Source organism: Macaca fascicularis, chromosome 8 (assembly GCF_037993035.2).
Source record: "Macaca fascicularis isolate 582-1 chromosome 8, T2T-MFA8v1.1".
Lineage (NCBI taxonomy): Eukaryota > Metazoa > Chordata > Mammalia > Primates > Cercopithecidae > Macaca > Macaca fascicularis.
Window position 1 is genome coordinate 151,070,475 of NC_088382.1, and position 5,782 is coordinate 151,076,256.

The 5,782-nt window shown below is 55.7% G+C and overlaps 1 non-coding gene across 1 annotated transcript; it reads left to right on the top strand.

The window, feature by feature from the left end:
- The first annotated feature begins 4,997 nt into the window (after window positions 1-4,997).
- On the top strand, window positions 4,998-5,072 carry LOC123575405 (small nucleolar RNA SNORD5). Its single transcript, XR_006700695.1, has one exon. It is a non-coding gene; the product is annotated as a small nucleolar RNA SNORD5 (small nucleolar RNA).
- The last annotated feature ends 710 nt before the right edge of the window (window positions 5,073-5,782 follow it).

Sequence of the window (5,782 nt, forward strand, 5' to 3'; positions counted from 1 at the left end):
GGCTCAGGGCTTGCCTCAGGCCACAAGCGGCCCCCTGGGCCACCCCCTGCCCTGGGAAGGGTGCCCAGCTGACCCAGATAGGAAGGCACATTCTGGTTCCTGTGCCTGGCATCACTGAGGCCTCCTGGGGCTGCTCTCTCCTGCCCTGTTTTACGTGGAAATGCTGGGGCCTAGGATTGGCGGAGCTGGGCCAGGCACGGGGAGGCAGCGTGTGCCCAGCCAGACCCTGGGCCTTGCTTGGGCAGAGATCGGGGGTGCCCTTCTAGGGAGGGGCACCCTGCTGAAGGGCACCTGCCCTTCAGCTCGAGGATGGCAGCATTTAAATATGGGCGAAGAGTACGGAGGGTAGCAGCGGGCAAGGGCGCGGGAGAGCCAGGGCGTGTGGCATAGTGGAGCCCAGAGAAGTGTCCATTCTCCACTCCCGAGATTCCTCTGCCCTCAGAGGACATGGAGAAATGCGGCAGCACTGGCCCTCACTTGTGAGTGACGGAAAAAGATGCCGTGCATGGCTTGTGGTGTCACCGTGTGCTTGGTACTTGCCAGGTACCATGGGCAGTGCCTCACCTGCCCAGCTGAGGTGGCCCTCTACTGTCACTGTCCATCAGCAGACGAGGGAGCAGTCCTGTCACACAGCCTGGCCAAGGGCACAGAGGTGGGGTCAAGCTGGGCCCTGGCTCCAAACCTGCCAGTGATGTCACTGTCACAGGATGTCACTGTCACTGAACGCAGTCCCTGGGGCACAGGTAGACAGCCCCAGAATGCCGGCCAGTGAAACATGAGATGGCCCTGGCTTGCTGGCCTGTCTCACTGTTCCAGCCACACACCCCCACCCCTGCCCCCCGCGCTTGGTCAGTGTGAGTGCATCACCCTGGATGTGTGAGCATGCCTGGACGAGGCTGTCAGCTTGGACCAGGCACGTTTCTGAGCAGATTTGCAAAACCGAGTGTCAAATGATGAAATGCCATCCGTGAAAGTTCTGACAGTGCCAATCCAAATGCCAGCTGGCTTGTCCTCTTTCCCCGAGCTGTGTCATAAAAAGAGGCAGCATTTTCCAGGTCACTGGTCTCAGCCACAATGTGACAATCGTTTTCAGAAGAAGGGGACTTGGTAGGGGGAGTGGCATTTTGTTTGCTCTGGGAGGACTCCAGAAGCTTCTGGTCCTGTGACTTCTTGGGCACTGTGATGGCTTGTTCTTCGAGATTGCCTTGTCCCTGCAGTCCCCGCAGGGCTTCCAGAAAGATGGGCTGATTCAGCATTCTCGGGAGTCCACGCCCAACTCCCCTGCAGGTCCGTAGAACTCACCTCCAGCCCAGGACCCCACGCAATGCTCAGGGACATGTGTCTCCTGAAATCCATACATAGCCCCAAGACCGATGAAGGCGGAGCCCCTTGAGTCCCTGCCTGCCCGTGGACTCAAGGAACCACCCTCTGTTCCTGCTGGTCCCAATGTCACTGCCTGCCTTCAGCCTCTTTGGACACTTGGCATCCCAGTGATGCCTGCCCCATACTCGACCAACCCCCCTTTCCCCACTCTGGCCCCGGAGAGGGTAAAGGCGCTTGAGAAAGAGGAGGCGAAGCCCCTCTGCTCTCCACACTCCTTCGCAGCCTGAGGGTCCATGAGACCCCCTTCCCTCTCCCACTACCTCCTGCTCTTCTGGTTTTATTTTTATTTTTAATTGTGGTAAAATAACACATCTCATAAAATTTATCATTTTAAGTGTACAGGTCAGTGGCATTGAGCACATTCATAATATTATGCAACCATCACCACCATCCATCTCCAGAACGTTCTCCTCTTCCCACACTGAAACTCTGTCCCCATTAAACATTAACTCCCCATTCTCCCTCCACCGAGTCCCTGTCACCCAGCATTCTACTTTCTGTCTCTTTAGATTTGGCTTCTCATGGACCTTAAGTAAGTGGACTCACACAGTATTTGACTGGCTTATTTCACTCAGCAGAATGTGCTCAAGGTTCATCCATGTCGTAGCATCAGAATTTCCTTCCTTTTCAAGGCTAAGTAGTATTCTGTTGTATGGATGGACCACGCTGCTTATTCTAATTCACCCATTGATGAACACTTGTGTTGCTTCTACCTTTTGGTTATCGTGAGTAACACTGCTGTGAGCAGGGTGTACAAATATCTGTCCCAGGTGCCTGCTTTCCTTTCTTTTGGGTGTACACCCATTAGTGGAATTCCTGGGCCATATGGAAATTCTATATTTAATTTTTTGAGGAACTTCCATATTCTATTCCAAAGCAGCTGCACCGTTTTACATTCCCACCAACAGTGCACAAGGCTTCCGATTTCCATCCTCGCCAACACTCATTTTCTGATTTCTTTTGGACAGTAACCAACCTAATGGGTGTGAAGTTCCTCTTCTTCTTTTGATCACAAGCCTTTGGCCCCAAATCCCCCGGGGGACAGAGGGAAAGATGATGATGAGCTGAGGCTGAGAATGATGAGTGTCTTTGAAATGAAGAGAAACGATGTAGCCCGTTCGAATTAAACAGAGTTGGCCCACATGGATGACATGTGAGAACAATGAGAATTCCTTTGTGGGACAGGGTGGAGACTGGCTGGAGGAGGACCCAGCTGAGAACTGACTGACGCAGGAAATGTCTCTAAGGAAAAGGCTTTGTTAGTGGAGGAGCAGGGGAGAGGGAGGCCCCTCTGGCAGGCCTGGCAGCACCTGTTGCAGTCCTGCCTGGGGAAGGGTGCCCTGCTCGACCCCACTCGATGGTTGCTGGTCTCAGAGGCCTGCCCATCTAAGCAGGACATGAGAACTTCAGAGGCCCAGGGCTAGCCCAATCAGGCCTCAAGACTCGCCTGCTGCCCCACGGTGTCCTGTGCCACCCCCGCCGTGTTGGGCATGCAGAGACAGTGGCTACTCAGCACTGCCCATCCAGATGTCCTTCTGGGCCCCTGTCCCCACCTTGACAGTGCCACGGCAGCCTGACAGGGACTTCGGACGCTGGGCCACCGGGATACACCTGGGTGACCCTGTGCTCTCATGCCTCCCTTCCTCCCTGGCTCCATGGTGGCGCTGGGTGGCGTGGCTGCTGGTTTGGCAAGTGGAGCCTGGGCCCCTTCACGGTAGTTGAAGAGACCTGGGCCCATCCCGCTCTCTGGAGGGCGTGGGAGCCAGGCCTGGCCAATCAGAGCCGCACAGGCCCCTGTGGCCAAGGTGATTGGTTCAGGAGTGGGCATGTGAACCAAGCTAGGCCAATCAGAGCCCAGGACTGTGTCCATGGTGAGAGTATTTCCTCTTGGGGCTGCGGGGGCTGCCGGGGCCACCTCCAGGGCTCCAGGAGAACCCGCCCGGAGAGGGGCCAGGATGGGGGGCAGAGCGGCCTGAGCAGAAACCATCCGTGGCCCTGTGGGAGGCAGACGTCCCTGCTGTATGGGGAGCTTAAGAGAGAGAGAGACGTCCTTGCTGGTGGGGGAACCCGCGAGAGGCAGACAGCTCTCTCAGCTGTGTGAGGAGCCCCCAGTGAGACAGACATCCCTGCTGTGTGGGGAGCCCAAGAGAGACAGACAGACAGACGTCCTAGCTGTATGAAGAGCCCAAGAGAGAGAGACGTCCTTGATGGTGGAGGAACCGGTGAGAGACAGACGTCTCAGCCGCATGGGGAGCCCCCAGTGAGACAGACAGACGTCCTTGCTGTATGGGGAGCCCCCAGTGAGACAGACAGACGTCCTTGCTGTATGGGGAGCCCCCAGTGAGACAGACAGACGTCCTTGCTGTATGGGGAGCCCCCAGTGAGACAGACAGACGTCCTTGCTGTATGGGAGCCCGCGAGAGACAGACAGATGTCTCTGGCTCTTCGGGACCTTCCAGTCTATGGGTGCGGGCAGGAAAGCAGGTCAAAGGTGCAGATCGCAGATGGCAGCTGATGGCGGTGCTGCGGAGGGAATCAAGCGGCAGAGGGTGGGAGGCGCCGAAGGGGCTGCTATTTTAGAGGGTAGTGGGGGAGGCCTCAGCGAGGTGCGGGTGAGCAGAGCCTGCAGAGGCAGAATGGCTGCGGGAAGAACATTCCAGCAGCGGGAGGAGCAGACGGGGTGAGGCTTTCTCCCAACCCTCCCACGTACCAGGAGGAGAACGTTTTATTAGCTTATTAGGAAAGATTCATGCATTTTGCACGGTTGAACTGAATAAAAACGGAACTTCATGCACATTCGAATTTAGAGGCAAGATGAGAAGAAGTGGCATTTTTTTTTTTTTTTAAGTGACTTGCCTTGGGGAGAGCTGTTAAAACTGACAAATTGCGTGACGCGCATCATAATACAAACAAATGAAAAGAGTCGGCCCCAGCGGTTTTTAAAGACTTGCTTATTGGATTTTTGGAAATATGACCCGGTGCAGAGGGAAGATGAAGGCAGGCAGCCCTACTGAGGCCAGAATACGGCAGGTGGGGGAGCGGGCAGCTGGCCATGATGTCAGTCTGAGCATGTGCTGAGGGCCAGTGAGATGCCCAGGAGAGCCTGGAAAGGCATCTGCCCCCATGGGTGAGCCCAGGTCGCCTCTGCGTGGACATACTGTGTGGCCTAGGGGAAGCCTCTGACCCTCTCTGAGCCTCAGTTGCCTCATCTGTAGAGCAGGGACAATGAAATTCATCTCGAGTCCTCGCAGGAAGCCCGTTGGGGTAAGATGTGGCTCACTGCATGGGTGCTCTTGGTAACTGCTGTCCCCTTGGGGTCCCTGTATGGCAGCGACACTAAGTATCTCTACTGCCAAGCACCCTCAGGTGATGGGTAAGTGGGCCGAACAAAGTACCGCAACCCCTGTGGCCCTGGCCGTGGATGGAGCTTTGGGTTCATGACTGTTGTGGATTGAATTGTGTCCCCCCCGAAAAGAAAGCTATTGAAGTCAACCAACGGTACCTGTGACTGTGACCTTACTTGGAAAGAAGGTCTTTGCAGATGTTATCAAGTTGAGGTCGTTAGGGTGGGGCCCTAACCCAATGATTGGTGTCCTTATAAGAAGGGAAAATTTATTCAGATGCTAAATTTAACTGTTCAACTGCTGAACCACTCGACAGACATGAACTAAAGCTTAATTCTGACAGAGCTGGGAAAAAAAAAAAAAAAAGAAGGAGAAATTTAAACACCAGCACACAAGGGAGAATGTCAGGTGACCACAGGGGTAGAGATGAGCGTGGTGCAGCCTCAGGCCCAGGAGCACCCGGTGTGGCCACAAGACACTGGGAACCAGAAGCAGTGAGGAAGGCCCCCCCAGGTTTCAGGGGAGCACACCCTGGTGACACCTTGGTTTTACACTTCTGGTCTCCAGTACTGGGAGATGTTGCTTTGAGTCCCTGGGGTGTGCATCTTTGTCACTGTGCCCTGTGAGGCTAATACAGTCTTTGCTCTCGGATGCCTGCGGAACCCTGTGTGTGTCTGGCCAGGCCAGGAGGCCTGGGAGGCTTTAGTCTTACCTTTGGGGGCTGGGTGCAGCCACCTCCTGGGCCTGCTGCTTGGGCTGGGGCTCCCAGGGTAGGTTCAGCTCCAAGACATAGTGCATCTGGGTGAGGAGGGCCAGGAAGAGCTTGGGGTAGGCCTCCTGCACGGCCTGCTTGAACTCCCGGGCGAACTGCAGCTCATGCAGCATGTTCATGGCCTGTCGGGGGCAGGCATGGAGTGAGGCTCCTAGGCCCTGGGTCCCGGGACCAGGGGTTCTGACCTACTGTCCCACAAAAGCCACATCCTAGCATGCTCGTCCTTCCCCGCTCCAAGCTCTCCAGGACCAAGTCTGAGTGTCCACATGCCGTCCCTCCCTAT